This window comes from Ornithorhynchus anatinus, unplaced genomic scaffold (genome assembly GCF_004115215.2).
Source record: "Ornithorhynchus anatinus isolate Pmale09 unplaced genomic scaffold, mOrnAna1.pri.v4 scaffold_224_arrow_ctg1, whole genome shotgun sequence".
NCBI lineage: Eukaryota > Metazoa > Chordata > Mammalia > Monotremata > Ornithorhynchidae > Ornithorhynchus > Ornithorhynchus anatinus.
In genome coordinates, this window is record NW_024396724.1 from 1,230,445 (window position 1) to 1,249,874 (window position 19,430).

The 19,430-nt window shown below is 49.9% G+C and overlaps 1 long non-coding RNA gene across 1 annotated transcript; it reads right to left on the reverse strand.

Annotated features, from left to right (window-relative positions):
- Positions 1-14,694: 14,694 nt before the first annotated feature.
- LOC114808780 lies at positions 14,695-18,228 on the reverse strand. The gene is made up of 3 exons (XR_003756554.2): positions 18,197-18,228; positions 15,525-15,615; positions 14,695-14,968 (listed from the first exon to the last, which is right to left on the reverse strand). It is a non-coding gene; the product is annotated as an uncharacterized LOC114808780 (long non-coding RNA).
- Between the last annotated feature and the right edge of the window lie 1,202 nt (positions 18,229-19,430).

Genomic DNA, 19,430 nt, shown 5'->3' on the forward strand with positions numbered 1-19,430 from the left:
CTTCACCGAGCCAAACTAATTCCCTTCCCCTCTTCAAATCCCTACTTAAAGCTCACCTCCTCCAAGAGGCCTTCCCAGACTGAGCTCCCCCCCCTGCTCCTCCCCCTCTCCCTTCCCATCCCCTCAGCACTGTACTCGTCCGCTGAACTGTATATATCTTCATCACCTTATTTATTTTGTTTAATGAGATGTACATCACCCTGATTCTATTCATTTGCTATTACTTTAATGAGATGTTCTTCCCCTTGGCTCTATTTATTGCCATTGTCTTGTCTGCCTGTCTCCCCGATTAGACTGTAAGCCCCTCAAAGGGCAGGGACTGTCTCTATCTGCTGCCGATTTATACATTCCAAGCGCTTAGTACAGTGCTCTGCACATAGTAAGCGCTCAATAAATGCTATTGAATGAATGAATGAATCTTTATGCCCTGCAACTGTTCCAAGGAGCACGGGGAATATAGTGTGAGTCCCATAGAAGAGGCTGTGGAGGATTAAAGGGAAAGTTGTCTGTTTCGTGGCCATGCCAAGGCAAGAGTTGAACGTCGAATTCAACACTTTGACCAGTGCAACACCAATATCTCCCGATCCTACTCCCGAGGACCGGGTACTAGGTGAGAGAGGTCCAACGGCGCATGTACATATTCCGAGTGTGCTGGAGATCTCCTTCAAGTTAATCGACGGCCTCTGTGCATTTCAAGAGAAGTTCCAGGAGCTTCTTCATCACCAGTGGACAGAATCTGAGGATGTGCAGACAGTTGTAGCTGCAGAAAAAAAGAATTCAGCAATGACGAAGGTAAGGTTCTGGTCTCATCTGGTGGGGTGCCTTCTTGACCATTAGCGGGGCTGGGCATTTTGAATGTGTCCGATGGCCTATTAACTCTTCTTTCCGCTCCGACCTCTTTCCCGGCAGGAGGAGGTGCAGAGATGGAGGCGGAATCTCCTGCCTGAATTAGAGAAAATCCACCGATTCCTGGATGAGGAGCTCAAGCTGCACCTTCGAAACCTGAAGAAGGGAGAGATGGAGAACCTGCAGAAACTGAAGCAGAGCGAGAAGCATCTGGTATGACAGAACTGCATTCCTTGGGCACTAATCACAGAGCTGGAGGAGAAGAGCCAGAGGGTGAGCATCGAGCTGCTGCACGTGAGAGTTCAGGAATCAGGCCTGAAGCGAAATGGGGAAGGAGCACAGAAAGACTCATTCGTATTTTCCACAGGACCATGCCTGGAATCACCTTCCTTCTCGGGAGGGTCCTCCAGAGCCATTTCCTGGATGGTTGGACCCCAGTTGCATCCCTCCATCCAGGGCTAAGGGCAAAGCTTCAAGCCCAGCGGACGACAGCACTGAATGACCAGAAGGGAAAGTACGTACATAATCGCAGGATTCTAGCTCTTAGCTGTTGGAAAGAAACAGGTGCAGATCCTGTGCCTCCAAGGAAAGCCATGTTACAGAAAAGTGTACATGGGGAACAGGTCGATAGCCCAAATACTAATCTAATGTCTTCTTTTTCCTTAGGATGCAAGAGGAACATTGTGCAGGTATGTACGTGTTCTGTGCTCATTGTGGATGATCTGAGAAATGAAGGGCCAATGAGTCCACGTGTAACAGGGGGGTTCTTGGGATTTTTTGGGAAGGGCACAAAAGAATTGTTCCGCGTGACGTGCTGAGGCCTGGGATTGCCTAGAATTCTTTATAACTGACTCATTGCTCTCTCCAGAAGTGTGTCATAGTTACAGCAATGGCCAAAGGCCAACATGTTCTTGGAGGTGACTACCTCCTGGGTGCCCGGGATGAGAGAAATACTCGGGAGATATGCAGGTGAGTGGAAGCCCATGGGCTCTTCCTGATTCAATCCTCTGAAAAATTCCAGCCCAGATTCCTGCCTCACGCAGTACCTACAGTGTAAGACACTAACTAGGACTGTCAGGTTGCCGCCTATCACAGCTGCCATTTTACTGAGGGATGGCTGCTCTCCCTCACTGAGGTCGCAAGGCCCCGACGAGGATACAGTGCCTGTGGCTCGAAGAGGCTCCAACTCTCCATCTTGCCTAGACAGCTCCGGTTCCACTGTCAGGTGACCATGAGGTGTCCATGCAGCGTCTCCTAGAAGAGACAATCCGGGGGCAGGACCGGCAAAGCCTCTGGGTTATTACCACCTGTCCGGAGCTTTCTCCTTCTGCTTCGAGCCAAAGGCCGGAACCCGCCCGCTCGACGGAGAAAGGCAATCTCCCCTGGGGAGTAGCTGCTGCAGCCCAGGCAGCTGTTCCAGTCCAAGAGGCGGAGAAGCCCAGGGGTCCGATGTTGGGTGGAATCGCCAAGGTGTGCTGGGCTATGGGACCGAGGCCAGAGCGGAGCCCCGGCAGGTCTTCACCCACAAGGACTTGAACAAGTGCTTTTGCAGCCTCCATGAGACGTAAAGGACCCCGCTGGTACCATGGAAAGGCCACCACGGGCCAAGGTCCCAAAGCGCTGGAGCCTCCAGTGGAACAACGATGGGCCGAGGTCCCGAGGACCCCCACACTGGCTGGGGCGGAGCCACAAGGAGCAAAGATGCCAAGTACCACTCCTGGACCTGCAGAGTCTCCGATCTGTAGGCCCAACTGATGGAGCCAGCAGAGGTGCTCGGTCTGCCCAGCAGCCCCACTCGGCAATCTCTGAGGAACCTCTCTGTCCATCAGCGGGGAACAGGGGAGCCTAGGCCTAGAAGGTTTTTTCTTGAGTTCCCATCATAATCATGAAAGAGCATAACTTTGTGTTGGCCTTAAACCCCCAAATCCTAAACCTGACCCACACGTTGTTTGGGTTAAACATTTCCCAATCTGCTCAGTGCAAGCTGTCTTGCGAAGTGTAACTTGGGTTAGAACTGGCTTGGAAAGAAAGGAAGTAAGAATTAGTTAAGAAGGAAGGGAGAAAGGAAAGAAGCAAGAAATAAAGGAAAGAAAGAAGGAAAGAAGGAAAGAAAGAGAGGAAAGAAGGAGAGAAAGAGAGGAAGGAAGGTAGGAAGGAAGGAAGGAAGGAAGGAAGGAAGGAAGGAAGGAAGGAAGGAAGGAAGGAAGGAAGGAAGGAAGGAAGGAAGGAAGGAAGGAAGGAAGGAAGGAAGGAAGGAAGGGAGGAAGGGAGGAAGGGAGGAGGGAGGGAGGGAGGGAGGGAGGGAGGGAGGGAGGGAGGGAGGGAGGGAGGGAGGGAGGGAGGGAGGGAGGGAGGGAGGGAGGGAGGGAGGGAGGGAGGGAGGAAATAAATTTGTTACTCCATGCATAAGACTTCCTTTGAAATTGTTTGCTTGGGCCTTTCCTACTAGACCCTATTCCTTCCCGATTGCATTCTCTCAGCCTTTCAGATTCTTTCATTCCTCTGGAAATTCCCATTTACATAGTGGCCACCCTGACACCACTTTCATCCAATCCTTAATGACTCCTGCATGCTCAAGCCTCAATTTCTTCCACGAGCCCCAGCCACAAATGATCTCTCTCACTCAATGGCTCCATACCCAGTAACCAGTTTCCCTGGCTCAAGCCATTTACCTATTCCTAGTGTTCTACCACAGAAATACCTGTTACCAAAGGAAACCTTAGTCACATTGTTGTGGTGATCGTCCCACCATTTCCTACAATCCTCCTTGCCTTAAGCTATTGAGAAGACTACAATCATTCTTTTATTACCCTTTCATTATTTAATCCCTTATCTTTCTATCTACGGCGAAGGTGAAGTTCTGTGACTCTTGTTCTCCAGGACTGGAAGTTTCCTCTAGAATGTTCTTGTAGTTTGGAATTGATCACTCTTTGCACTTTCTTTGACATCACTCTCTCTCTCTGCCTCTCTCACCGATTAGTCTTTCTATCGCTCTTTTTCTCTCCCTCCCAAATGCATCTCAGTAGATTTTCCTATCAAGTGACTAGCTGGCAACATTTCTCCAGCTACACGGGTCTACAGAATATCTGGGAAACAAGGAAATGGGAAGAAAAACATCACGGATAGTAGAAAGAGGACAAATGGAGGAACGGGCAGAGACATGTTCACATGTCATGGGACATTCTCTCAGTCGTGGGAAAAGGCCTCCTTGGACTAGATATAAACCTGAGCCTACCTCCATTCCAACCATTTCTCTTTCCTACCATTTGAGTCGACAGTGAGAGGGAAAAATCTACATGATTGGAAGACTTTCCAGATCACAGCCTGAGGACATCCAGGAAATGATCAGCATTATACTGACGAGTCCAGGCCCATGGTGGACTATCTATTGCTCTCCAGAGGACCGAGAGCTGTTCTGCAGCCAGGCAATCCAAACCCCAGAGCCGCAGTTTCAGATAGAGCACCGTAATGACCAGGGCCACAGAGAAGAGGGAGTTGGAGATGGGGGACAGAACCTATTTGAGCATCTAACTACCAACACCTGCAGTTGGAAAAGACGTTCCAGCAAGAAGGGCCGCAGGAGCGGCATGATCAACTAGATAACCAGGAAACTGCTGCGGCTATGAAGCGGGGCAGAGAAGATCAATTAGATTCACACGACAGAGACCAGAGACTCCAGCCCTGAAGATGATCCCTGTGAGAGTGGTTGTGGATCAGATTGCGTTTGCCAGAGAAGAAAGTGGTGCTGGAGACAGGGAACAGATTTTGGAATTTACTCAGAGTCAGTACAGTTTGGGTCTGGCCAGGCAGTTGGATCCCTCTCTTACGGTCCTTCCTGAGAGCACGTTGTATGTCCACTATTCAGTAACTGTGACCGTGCTGTTTATCTCTCTGAGTTCAGAAGCATCTGTATTGGAAACTTTTTGGACGATGATGCACTTTTCCATCCTAATTCATCTCTCTTTTCTCTTTAGATTTACCAGTATTAGGAAAGACTTCCCTCTACTACCCTGGAAACTGGCCTTCAAATTTAAGACTGAACCTTGAAAACAGAACCAACTCTCTCTCTTAGCCAGTTGTCTTGGCTGACACTTTCTTCAGCTCTACACTTAGACACCCTCCTCCAGGGATTCTCCTATCCCCACAAGGAAACAAACTTCAGTTTTAATGGGATTTCCATTGATTCTTCTGGTGTGGGTCATTTGCGTAGTGATCCATGTTTGTATAAACAAAGAGATCGAGGGGGAACAAGAATAGCACTAAACCCTGAGGAAATACAACAGTTGTGCCCACTATGCTAGGACAGAACCGACATAGCTGTACTTAATGTCCATGTTTACCGTGATTCTCTGCACCTTCGTGGGTCAAAGTATTGAGGGGCCTCCCCGAGAGGGTACTCATCAAATCAGAGCTGAATATACACACATCAGTTATGAGTGGGACCCTTTGGCACAATTCAACACCCTTGTCAAGGCACGTGGGTCACCTCAAATGCATCCTCATCTTTTTTAACTCTAACTTCTGATCTTGTCTTATTTTGTCTATCCTTGGTTCAGAGGCCCCATTCAACTCACTTGTTGATTTTCTCTCGGAAACCTGGAAGGTAAACCTTTACAATACTGAGAAAATCCTTGATTTCTTCTCCAGACAAACAGTCACTACGCCAATACAAGCCCTGATCATATGTCCTACCTTCACGACTGCATTGGCCTGCTAGTGGGGAGAGTGGGATATGGGAAAGACGACAGTGAGTACATAGAAAGGTTATGATAGGTCAGGAGAATCGAGACCAAATTAAACATGGGCCTGTTCCCTTCCTTTCTATCTCTCTCGTTTGCATGGTGGTTTGCTTGCCTGCTTGCTTGGAATCTTCAAAAGATCTAGAATGACCTCCCAAGATTTCCATGTTTTGCCTGCTGTAAAATCGAAATTCGCCTACACGAAATTTTCATTTATGAGTTCCTGATGTTTAGAGTGATTTTTCGTGGAAAATGATATGGTAGTTCCCCCAGTGATGAGTACTGTGCTTGACCATAATAGTCAGTGGATCACTTACTCTGTGGCACACACTGTTCAAGGTGCATTTGAGAATCCAATAGAGGTAGATGATACGAACCCTCCATTGATGGAGCCCAGAGCCAACTGGGTGCCAAGCACGGGACCAGGTGAATGGGAAAGTACAACAAGGTAAGTAGTAAGTCTTGAACATGTGTCACGAGTGTTATCGTGTGCCCTCAGGATCTTTAAATTCACACTGTCCCCAGCTTTCTGGATATGAGGTCTCCAGACGAGGCAACTTCTGTGAGAGGGTTGCCAGAATGTACTTCCTGCTGGGGATGGAGTTTGTGGGGCCAGAATATCTACCGCAATGAAGTCTGGAGCGAGCTGGAATCAAGCTGGCTCCTCCAGGACCTCATGAAACTGCCCTTATATTGGGAGGATATTAGGAGGTTGATGTAGCAGTGAAGGCAGAACAGAAGACATATTCTTGGATTAGCTCGGGGACAGAGTGGCTGAAGGGCAGATTTTAGCGATATCGTGAGGTTTGATTTCCAGGATCTGGTGAGAAAAATGAATATGTGGTCTGAATGAAGCAGGTAAGCTGAGGCTTTGCCAAAGTTACGGGATTGTGAGGCTGGGAGGATGGTGGCATTGTCTCCAGTGGCCACTATATGTGTGTGGAACCCTGTGCTCAAGTGAATACTATATCCTCTTTCTAATAATAATAATAATGTTGGTATTTGTTAAGCACTTACTATGTGCCGAGCACTGTTCTAAGCGCTGGGGTAGACATAGGGGAATCAGGTTGTCCCACGTGGGGCTCACAGTCTTAATCCCCATTTTACAGATGAGGGAACTGAGGCACAGAGAAGTTAAGTGACTTGCCCACAGTCACACAGCCGACAAGTGGCAGAGCTGGGATTCCAACTCATGAGCCCTGACTCCAAAGCCCGTGCTCTTTCCACTGAGCCACGCTGCTTCTCTAGTATCTAGTTTCTAGTATCCACGTTGTTTGGTTTCCCATTTCCATATTTCCCAGAATTCCTGTAGACCCGTGTAGCCAGAGGAAGGTTGCCATCTAGTCACTTGGTAGGAAAATCTACAGAGATGCATTTGGGAGGGAGAGAAAAAGAGTGATAGAGAGAGAGACTAATCAGTGAGAGACAGAGATCAATAGAAAGAGCGCACACAGGGAAAGATAGCAAGGGGATACTGATAGAGAGAGGAAAGAGAGAGGCAGAGAGAGAGAGAGACAGTGAAGTCAAAAAAGTGAAGAGTGATTAATTGCAAACTACAAGAACATTCTAGAGGATCCTTCTGGTGCAGGAGACCGCGTGTCACAGAACTTCACCTTCGACGTCAGAAGGAGAGACAAGGGATTATGTAATAATTATGGTGTTTGTTAAGCGCTTACTATGTGCTGAGCACTGTTCTAAGCGCTGGGATAGATGCAGCGTAATCAGGTTGTTTCACGTAGGGCTCACATTTATTTTAACCCCCATTTTTATAGATGAGTTAACTCAGGCATGGAGAAGCTAAGTGACTTGCCCAAAGTCACACAGCTGACAGGTGGCGGATCCGGGATTAGAACCCATGATCTCTGACTCCTTAGCCCGTGCTCTTTCCATTGTGCCATGCTGCTTCTATATTATATTGATTATATTATATTTATTATATCATATTTATTATATTATATTAAAGATAAGGGTAATAAAAGAATGGTCGTAGTCTTCATAAAGGCTTGAGGCAAGGAAGGTTGTAGGAGATGGTAGGATGATCACCACAACAATGTGGCTAGGATTTCTTTGATAGCAAGTATGTTTGTGGTTGAACACTAAGGAAGAGCTAAGTGGCTTGAGCCAGGGAAACTAGTTACAGCGTACGGAGCCATTTGGGGAAAGAGATAATCTGTGGGTGGGGCTTGCAGAAGAAAAGGAAGGCTTGAGAGTGAAGGAGTCATGAAGGATCGGATGATAGTGGGGTTGGGAGGGGTGGCGTTGTGAAAATGGGGGTTTCGAGAGGAGGGAAAGAAGCGAAAAGGCTGAGAGAATGCAATCTGGAAGGAATAGGATCTAGTAGGAAAAACCCAAGCGAACAATTACGAAGGCAGACCTATGCACGGAGTAGCAAATTTATTTTCTTTCCCCTTCTATCTTTCTGTCTTTCTCCATTCCCTTATATCTTATTCCTTTTCTTCCCTCCTTTCTTTCCAACCCTTTCTGACTCGTCACACTTCGTAAGACAGCTCACCCTGAGCAGACTGGAAAATATTTAACCAAAACTACAGATGGAGCAGGTTCAGGATTTTGGCGTTCAGGGCCAACACAAAGTGGTGCTCTTTCATGATTATGAAAGGAACTCTAGAAAAAGCCGGTCAGGCCTATGTTCTCCCGCTCCACGCGGATGGACAGAAAGGTTCCCCAGAGACGGCCGGGTGGGGCTGCCGGGCAGACCAAGGGCCTTTGCTGGCTCCATCGTTTTGGCCCTCAGGCCCGAGGCTGTGCAGGCCCAGGCAACGCGCCCGGGATCTTTGCTTCCCTAGCTTCTGCCTCAGCATGCGTGGGTGGCCCCAGGACTTCGGCCTATCGCTTGTGCTGCTGGCTGGCCCAGCGCCTGGGGCCCTCTGGCCGAGGCGGCTGTTCCATGGCCGCAGAGGTGTCCTTCGCTGCCCGTGGAGGCTGCAAAGGAGGTAGCTCTAGTCGGTGTAGGAGAAGGCCTGCTCCGCTCTGCCTTAGGTCTGCTTAGGGTAGCTTTGATCCTCTGCCCACCATCGGACCCCAGGGTACCTCCGCCTCTCTGACTGGATCTGCTGCCTGGGTCGCAGTGGCCGCTCCCCAGGGGAGACTGCCATCCTCGGGCGAGCGGGTAGGGGTCGGGCATTAGCTCTGTGGAAGCATAAGGAGAAAGCTCCGGAGCGGTGGGAATAACCCAGAAGACTGCGCGTCCCCTGCTCCCTGCTTGTCTCGGCTGGGAGATGCTGCATGGTCAACTCTGTACACCAGCTCACAGCGGAACCGAAGTTGTCTAGGTGAGTATCCCTCCTCGACTCTGCCGACCTCCTCCTCCACCATACCGCGCCCACTCACCGACTCGGTCACACCCTCGATCTCGTCATCTCCTACCGCTGCACTATCTCCTCCCTCACCAACTCTGAAATCCCTCTCTCTGACCATAACCTTCTCACCTGCCTCATCTCTCACACTCCCTCCCCCTGCAAATCTTGGCTACTGCCCCACAGAGACCTCCGCTCTCTCGATCCCATCCGTCTTTCCAATAGCATCTCTCCTCACCTTGCCGCCCTGTCCTCTCTTCCCACTCTCAATGATCAGGTCTCCGCTCTCAACTCCACCCTCTCTACTCATCTCGACTCTCTCGCCCCCCTTTCCCTCTGCCGCTCTCGCTCCACTAACCCACAGCCCTGGATCACCTCCTCTGTCCGCCTCCTACGCTCCTATGCTCGAGCTGCGGAGCGCTGCTGGCGAAAGTCCAAGCACCAAGCCGACCTCACACACTTCAAATTTATCCTTTCCTGCCTTAACTCTGCCCTCTCCTCCGCCAGGCAAAACTTCTTCTCCTCCCTCATCGACACCCATGCCCGTCACCCCCGCCGATTGTTCCGGACCTTTAACTCTCTCTTTAGGCCCCCTGTTCCTCCCCCTCCCCCATCTCTCACCCCCAATGATCTGGCCACCTATTTCCTCACGAAAATCAACACAATCAGGTCTGAGCTCCCCAAAGTCACCCCTCCGCCTCTCCCCTCCCCCCCCACCAACCCTCTCCCCTACTTTCCCATCCTTCCCTGCAGTGTCCTCAGAGGAGATCTCCTCCCTCCTCGCAAGTGCCACCCCCTCCACCTGCGCCTCGGACCCCATTCCCTCTCACCTTATTAAAACCATCGCCCCTGCCCTCCTACCTTCCTTAACTTCTATTTTTAACCACTCAATCTCCAATGGCTCCTTCCCCGCTGCCTTCAAAAATGCCCACGTCTCCCCCATCCTAAAAAAACCTGCTCTTGACCCCACTTCCCCCTCCAGTTATCGCCCTATCTCCCTACTACCCTTCCTTTCCAAAATCCTAGAACGAGTCGTCTACAATCGATGCTTAGAATTCCTTAACTCCCATTCTCTCCTAGACCCCCTCCAATCTGGCTTCCGTCCCCTCCACTCTACCGAGACTGCTCTCTCTAAGGTCACCCATGACCTCCTTCTTGCCAAATCCAATGGCTCCTACTCCATTCTAATCCTCCTTGACCTCTCTGCTGCCTTTGACACTGTCGACCATCCCCTCCTCCTCCACACCTTATCTCACCTTGGCTTCAGGGACTCCGTCCTCTCCTGGTTCTCCTCTTACCTCTCTGGCCGGTCATTCTCGGTCTCCTTCGCTGGAGCCTCCTCCCCCTCCCATCCTTTAACTGGTGGAGTTCCTCAAGGGTCAGTTCTTGGCCCTCTTCTGTTCTCCATTTACACTCACTCCCTCGGTGAACTCATTCGCTCTCACAGCTTTGACTACCATCTCTACGCAGATGACACGCAGATCTACATCTCCGCCCCTGTCCTCTCCCCCTCCCTTCAGGCTCGCATCTCCTCCTGCCTCCGGGACGTCTCCACCTGGATGTCGGCCCGCCACCTAAAACTCAACATGAGCAAGACTGAGCTCCTCATCTTCCCTCCCAAGCCCGGTCCGCTCCCAGACTTCTCCATCACCGTGGATGGCACGACCATCCTTCCCGTCTCTCAGGCCCGCAATCTCGGTGTCATCCTTGACTCGTCTCTCTCGTTCACCCCACACATCCTATCCGTTACCAAGACCTGCTGGTTTCACCTCTACAATATCGCCAAGATCCGCCCTTTCCTCTCCACCCAAACGGCTACCTTACTGTTACAGGCTCTCGTTATATCCCGGCTAGACTACTGTGTCAGCCTTCTCTCTGACCTCCCTTCCTCCTCTCTCGCCCCGCTCCAGTCTATTCTTCACTCCGCTGCCCGGCTCATCTACCTGCAGAAACGATATGGGCATGTCACTCCCCTTCTTAAACAACTCCAGTGGTTGCCTATCAACCTCCGCTCCAAACAAAAACTCCTCACTCTAGGCTTCAAGGTTCTACATCACCTTGCCCTGTCCTACCTCTCCTCCCTTCTCTCTTTCTACCACCCACCCCGCACGCTCCGCTCCTCTGCCGCCCACCTCCTCACCGTCCCTCGGTCTCGCCTATCCCCCCGTCGACCCCTGGGCCACGTCCTCCCGCGGTCCTGGAACGCCCTCCCTCCTCACCTCCGCCAAATTGATTCTCTTCCCCTCTTCAAAGCCCTACTTAAAACTCACGTCCTCCAAGAGGCCTTCCCAGACTGAGCTCCTCTTCTCCCTCTACTCCCTCTACCACCCCCCTTCACCTCTCCGCAGCTAAACCCCCTTTTTCCCCTTTTCCCTCTGCTCCTCCACCTCTCCCTTCCCAGCCCCACAGCACTGTACTCGTCCGCTCAACTGTATATATTTTCACTACCCTATTTATTTTGTTAATGAATTGTACATCGCCTTGATTCTATTTAGTTGCCATTGTTTTTACCAGATGTTCTTCCCCTTGACTATTTATTGCCATTGTTCTTGTCTGTCCATCTCCCCTGATCAGACTGTAAGCCCGTCAAACGGCAGGGACTGTCTGTATCTGTTGCCGACTTGTTCATCCCAAGCGCTTAGTACAGTGCTCTGCACATAGTAAGCGCTCAATAAATACTATTGAATGAATGAATGAATAGACAGTTGGAGCCCCTCCAGGCCATAGGCTTTATATCCTGTCGGGACCTTGTGGCGTCAGAGAGGATAAAAGTGTTTTGTCTCCCACCCCAAACCCCACCCAGGGGAAGTTCGACGTCGTACAGTTAGGAGTGTGAACTCAGGTTTCCAAAGCGTGAAACACCTCCCAGGGCGTGATCCTTCTCCCTCTGCGGTGAGCCAGCAGGATAAATCTGTTTGGGTTTGGGAATGCCCAGGCTGATCGCCTCCATATTCCAGCGCCATAAACCTCTCTGCAAGGAGAGGATTTTCTTGTATTTACTCTCCAATTGCCCCTAGAATGGGAGTAAATTCTCTTCTCTCTTCTGAGAACCAGAAGTACTGGTTCTCACTTCTCTTTTGCAGGTTGTTGAATCTGATCTTGCCGATTAGGCCTGAAATTCGACTCTAAGAAATCATCTTTCACCGTCGCTTGTAATGTAATGTAATACGTCTATTACATAAATGGGAGGCAGCATGGACTAATGGATAGAGCACGAACTTGGGAGTCAGAAGGTCATGTGCTCTAATCCCAGCTCATTGGAAACCCAGGAATCTGTTCGTTTTTTTGAAACTCTGGGATACATGGAATTTGGAAATGAAATAGCCTGGAAATAGCAGTCGCTCTTCCACAGGGCTGCCCACACAGTAGGTGCTCAAGACGTACGTTTTTTATACATTTACTAAGTGCTTACTATGGGTCAAACACTGTTTTAAGCGCTGGCATCGGTAAAAAACAATGATCAAGTCGGACACAGTGCCTGTTCCGCATGCTGCTCACTGTCTGAGAAGAAGGGAGACGAGGTATTCACCCTTTTACAGTTGAGGAAACTGGGGCAGAGACGAAGTTAGGTGAGTTGTCCAAGGTCACACAGCAAGTAACTGTCAGAGCTGGAATTGGAACCCGGGTCCTCTGACTCCCAGGCCCAGGCTATCGCCATTCAGCTGTGCTGTTTCTTCATAGATTTCATATCAATGATAAGCAGAGATGATAAGTCCGGATTGATTTTGAGCATGCTTTCTCTGAGAGTTCTGTTGGCTGTTACTACTTCAAGGGCTATCTTTTCCTAAAGATTTGGGCATTTCCTGTCCCCACCGTCTGGGGTGTTATTACTAGTTTGTCAGAGTGACTAGGACCGGTCATGCTTTAAAATTCCCCTATCAATAAATTGGCACAGGTATAACACATGTCGGATTTACAGGCGCTAACTGCAATTTTCCTGAATGGGATGAAAAAGCTCTTCCTTTGGAAATTAAGTCCTCTATTGCTTTTGATCATATAGGGAAGCAGCATAGTCAGAAAACAGTAAATCAGAAGACCTAGGTTTCAATCCTGCCTCTGCTATTAGTCCCGTGTCCTCGGGAAATCACTCAACTTCTGCATGCTTCAGATCCCTCATCTGTAAAATGCGGATCAAATCTTACTCCTTCCTACTTAGCACTGTTCTAAGCACTGGGGTGGATCCAAGTTAATCAAGTAGGACAGAGTCTCTGTCCTAATTGAATCTGAGCAACTAGGAAGCACTTCTTAAATGATATTTTCATTATTTTATGATTACTATCATTTTCATTATTTTTATCATACGAATCCAATTAAGCTTAATGGACTTGGGTGTGAGCACCGCGGGGACAAATGCAGGGAAGCTTCTTGCCCTAGAGCAATAATATAATGGAACTGACCAAGGAGTAAAGGAGCAGTGAACTTTCACTAATGGAGAAGGCTAACACTTCTAGTATGTGAGACCCAGGTCATCCTCCCTGCCCTACAGGGCACAGCAGATATTTTCTGCCCTTCTATCTCACCATGGTGACCCTGGTGTATTGTAGAAGCACAACAGAAGAACAGGGCCCATTCTCTGCCTATAAGAAGCTTACCTTTAACACCTCGGAATCAAGTCCCATGTGCTATTACAAAGGGGACCTGATGCCATCATCACCAAATATCACTATAGAGTTATTAATAAACAAGTGTAGGCACGGAGGCCTAAACTTCATTCCTCTGATGATGTGACAAGAATGGTGGGTACAGATTTGGATGGAGGGCCACCACTTTCACGTCTGGCTCCCTCGGTGGGGTGGAAGTGGAAACTTTTCTGACCTCTTCATTGACACTTTTTAATAGAGTAATACCCATCTTCTGTTCCAGGGAATAATTGACTGGGGTAATAAAAATGATGAGGCTAAAAAGTAATGATAACCATTAATTTTTACTAATAATAGTACAATAATCATTAGTGATGATGGTGGTGTTATTTTGAATCGCCAAGTAGTGCCCAATCCATTCGCACTTAGTCTGGAATCTGGAGGACTCATTCCCATATTGTGATCCTGAGGGGAAAAGGTCTCTAACACTCAGAGCTACTCAGAGTGTGAAGGAGGATTAAAAGTAACATCCTGAATATTTGTAGACTGATACAAAGGTAGAGAATAGTACTGCTGACATGGGATCCGTACAGCAGTTTGGCATCTGGGATTTTGCCCCTCACCTGAAGGAAATTTTCTCCTGTCTATTCCACAGTGATTTTTTGGTAGCCGATGCAGATACGAGGTCACACCAAAGATACTTGCAGATCCAAAGCAATGGAGAATACTGCGAATTCACAGGTTTCACCCGAAGAATGACTTGAATTTCATACCTGATATGGATGTCATCAATGCCCTGGCATTCACTCCCCCGAAGTATTTTGATATACTTTTCATCATGTTCCCACACCCCAGAGCCCTTACTATATCTCTCTAATATTGCTTTCACTGGTAGTTGGACGCCAGACTCGCTCTCATCAACCCTCAGCACTTTAGTCTCCCAACTTTCAGTTCCATGACCTGTGCACTGTAACCACTCAAGAGATATCATTTTCTGATTTTGGGTGCCAGTACCATCGGAAGCTTCTCCCAGCTGGGCTCCCTATCCAGGACCAGCTTGGAAAACATCTTCTAGAGTCGGGTAGGGGAAGGGAGATGAATGGGAAATGCATTACAACAAACAGGGGTGAAGGGAAAATGGATGTCAGAGCCCAAGCTCCCTCTAGACCATGGTCTTGTTTAACTGGGGTGAAAGGAAGAAAAGACTAGTCTCCATTGCATTTTCAATTCTACCGTAATTAACTCCCCTGAGAGAATCCAGATATTTGCCTTGATCTGTGTTGTACGAACTCTGGTGCTCCGTTGTCTGGGGTTCGGGCCGAGGGGATTAGGGGAGTTTCCTCTGGGGATCTGAAAGGGTTAACAATTAGACTGGCCCATTCTGCGGCCCATCCTGCTTATCTTGCGGGGCCTCCACGAATGACACATTCCTCCGATCCTGTGACACGACAAAATGAGGATTGGCGGTGTTTGAGTCCATTCATATACACTGCAGAGAGAAAAGGTTGCGATTCATTACACCACATGCCAACCCTTTCTTCCACAGGAATTTGGAGAGTTTGGCAGTGGAGAGGGTGACACTGCAATGCGACACTCACAGTCAATGCCTGGATAAAGGTAGTTTGGGGATTCAGGCATCTTTGTCTCCACTACAGCAGTGAGAGCAGAGATCAAGCCTCCATCTGGAGGTGTTCTTAGCCCACTGGAATCGGGAAGAGAAGGCCTCCTCCAGAGTATCCTCTGCCAGGGTTTTGGAAGAGGGAAAAAGCACATGTGGGAAGCCAATCAAAATTTCATTGGGATTTCAGGTCCAAAACCCTCCCAAGGTTAGGGACCTGAAATCCCAGCCCAACAGATTGGAGTCTTACAGGCAAACACATGGCTGCCTCTATACAGGAGGATACTCTTGGTCCATCTTTGGCTGTGATAGGTGACAACCTGACAGTCCCAATCAGGGTTTAACTCTGTAGGTACTGCGTGAGACAGGAATTTGGGGTGGAATTTTTCAGTGGATTGACTCGAAGAGCCCTTGGGCTTCCACTCACCTGCATATCTTCTCTCATTTCAGGGACCCAGCAGACGGTCACCTCCAAGGACATGGTGGCCTTTGGCCATTGATGCAGCATTTACACAATCCTGGAGAGAGCAAAGAGTCGGTCATAATTCTTGTCAATCTCAGGCCTCAGCATGTCATATGGAACAATTTCTTTGTGCCCTTCCAAAATATCCCAAGTACCCCCCTCCTGCATGTGAACTCCTTGGCCCTTCATTTCTTGGGTCGTCCACAAGAAGCATAGAACAAGTAGGTACCTGCAAAATATTCCTCTAGCATGCTAAGGAGAAAGAAGACACTAGACACTAGTATTTGGGCTATGGAAATGTTCCTTGTCCACATCTTCCTCTAACATGGCTCTCAGTGAGGGTACTGCATCAAGCCTTTCTGCACCCATTTCATTCCAACAGCTAAGAGTTGGGATCTTGCGATTACGTACATTTTTTCTGGTCAATCAGTGCTGTGTCCCCTGTGCTTTGCCCAGAGCCCTGGATGGAAGTATGCATCTAGGGTCCTACCATCCAGGACCTGGCTCTGGAGCACCCTCCCAAGAAGGGATGTAGTCGGTCTGGGCATGGTCCTCCAGAAAATCCAGACGAGTCTTTCTATGCTCCCTCCCCATCTCAATTAACTGTTACCTGAACTCTCACATGCAAAAGCTTGATGCTCCCCCTTTGGCACTTCTGCAGTTTTGTAATCAGTGCCGGAAGAGCTGGTGGAACAGAAGCTCCTAACTCTGCCTATATTTCTGCAGATTCTCCCTTTTGTCCTTCTCCAGGCTCCAAAGTCACAGCTTGAGCTCCCTGTCCAGAAATCGGTGCATTTTCTCAAACTAAGATACGAGATTCTGCCTCCATTTCTGTGCCTCCACCTGCCAGGAAGGACGTCGGGGTGGAAAGGAGAGTCAATAGGCCATCGGACACATTGAAACTCCCACTAATGGTCAAGAAGGGCTGCCCCCAGACAGGACCAGAACCTCATCTTCACTATCACTAAATTCCTTTTTTATTCCAGGCTTAGTCGAGTTTTTATTCCAGGCTTAGTCGAGTCAAGAGGAGTAGAGGTGTACATACACCCTCATGCACACGTACCTGCCCACACGAACACACAGATGTTGATGATAGTGATGGTATTTGTTAAGCGCTTACTATGTGCCAAGCACTGTTCTAAGCGCTGGGAAGAAAGATAAGGTAATCAGATTGCCCCACGTGGGGCTCACAGTCTCCATCCCCATTTTACAGATGAGGTAACTAAGGCAAACAGAATTTAAGTGACTTGTCCAAAGTCACACAGCTGATAGGTGGAGGAACCGGGATTAGAACCCATGACCTCTGACTCCCAAGCCCATGCTCTTTCCACTGAGCCACGCTGCTTCTCTTGTGTATACATAAGTGTATACATATACCGTCCGTCTGTTTCCTTCAGGCTCACGCAGGTGGTCCCAAGACGAAGAAGTTCAAGGAGTCCAGGCTGTCTGCAGCACATCATCCTGGCTCGAGTCTTAGGTGTTTTCAGGCGGCCGCAGTAAGCGTCTCGGTTCATTTTTTAGATGGCTTTGCTGCCGCCAGGGGCCAGCTCGTTCCCCTTTTTACCCACTCATGGCAGCTGTTTCGAGGGGGTCCTGATTCGTTGTTCCGATGGCCTGACGTGTCAAGCTTGTTACTGAGTAAAGCCAGGGGGGACGGCTACTCCTCCCTCCACTCCTTCCCTGCCAGCTCTCTTTGCAAGAAGCATCGTTCTCCTGCCCTACAGCAAGGCACTTCACTCCCTCATCAAAGCAGTCAACAAGACAATTCAGCATCTTCCTCAAATTCCTCCCTTGATATTGTTGCTCACGGGGTCTTATGAAATGGTTTTTGCGTTACAAGATGGATTAACCCTTGCTCACCACCATGATCACTATCATTATGATCCTTATTATTATTACCGCTTTGTAGGGAGGAGGAGGCAGGGACACTGTGGCCCCCAGGAGACGGGTCTGGGTCTGCCCGCTCTGCAGCCTACGGGGTTCCCGGCCCACGTCCGCTGGGCAGGGTGTCTGAGGAGACGCGGGGGTCCTGGGCAGACTGCACCGTGGGGGGGGAGGGAGATGGGGTTGGTCCCATACATGTGATCCTGGGTGACGTCACCGAGGGGAGGGCGACCGGACGAGGAGGGGGAGGAGGAGGCTGGGTAGGCTGGATGGGTGCATAGGGTCCCCGTCCTCCTTTCCCTCCCCAACGCAGCCAGAGAGACTCCCGCGGTGGGGCAGGGGCCCAGCTTCCCCATCAACCACCCCTCCCGAGCAGGAAGACCTGTAAGGCGGCGCCCTCAGACAGACACAGTGCTTCTGTCCTCATCCCCTCAAACGCGAGCAGTGCCCCCAAGACGAGCTCGAGTTCTTCCTGTCGGAGGGCGGCGCAGCGACTGCTATCTTACTGTCACAGGCTCTCGTTATATCCCGGCTAGATTACTGTCAGCCTTCTCTCTGATCTCCCTTCCTCCTCTCTCACCCCGCTCCAGTTTATTCTTCACTCCGCTGCCCGGCTCATCTTCCTGCAGAAACGCTCTGGGCATGTCACTCCCCTTCTTAAAAACCGCCCGTGGTTGCCTATCAACCTCCGCACAAAACAAAAACTTCTCACTCTAGGCTTCAAGGTTCTCCATCACCTTGCCCCCTCTTACCTCTCCTCCCTTCTCTCTTTCTACTGCCCACTCCGCACGCTCCGCTCCTCTACCGCCCACCTCCTCACCGTCCCCCGTTCTCGCCTATCCCGCCGTCGACCCTTGGGCCACGCCCAGCCGAGGTCCTGGAACGCCCTCCCTCCTCATCTCCGCCAAGCTAATTCTCTTTCCCTCTTCAAAACCCTACTTAAAGCTCACCTCCTCCAAGAGGCCTTCCCAGACTGAGCTAACCCTTTTCCTTCTGCTGCCTCTACCCCCCCACCTCTTCGCCTCTCCGCAGCTAAACCCTCTTCTCCCCCCTCTCCCTCTGCTCCTCCCCCTCTCACTTCCCATCCCCTCAGCACTGAACTCGTCCACTCAACTGTATATATCTTCATTACCCTATTTATTTTGTTAATGAGATGTACATCCCCTTGATTCTATTTATTTGCTATTGTTTTAATGAGATGTTCTTCCCCTTGATTCTATTTATTGCCATTGTTCTTGTCTGTCTGTCTCCCCTGATTAGACTGTAAGCCCGTCAAAGGGCAGGGACTGTCTCTGTCTGTTACCGATTTGTACATTCCAAGCGCTTAATACAGTGCTCTGCACATAGTAAGCGTTCAATGAATACTATTGAATGAATGAATGAATGAATGAATGAATGAATGAATGACTGGAGGGAAGATGGAGGAGGGGCCTCGGGGAGCCACCATCATTGGCTGCTCTTCACGTGTTGACCCCTTCCCCTCCCACCTGGGCCGAGCAGCTCCTCGTTCCCTCCCCGACTGGCTGCTCTTTGTGAGCTCCCTCTGTCCCCGCCCACTTTGGGCCCGACCTCTCCTCTCTCACTCGCTGATTGGCTGCCCTTTGCTCGCTCCGCCCCCTCCCGTTGGGCCAGGCAGCTCCGCTCTCATCCGCTGATTGGCGGGTGTGTATGACCTGGCCCCTCCCCCTCTCACGGGCTGATGAAGGCAGAGGGGGGAAGCCGATCCCCACTTCCTACCATGTAAAGGGCCGAGGCCACTCTAAGGACCGGCCTACCTGTGACAGAAGCCATCTTGAACTACAAATTGAAGCCTCCTTCCCCCTCTTTCCTGCCCAGTGACTGCCGTTAGGAGGGGAGGGGCTCCCTGACTCTACCCCTATGTTACCCTCCTCCATCCGACTCTCCCCAGTCTGATCTTCCCCCTTTTGATTTTTCCCTTCTCTGACTCGTCTGACTGCCCCATATCTGAGCCTCCCCGACCTGACT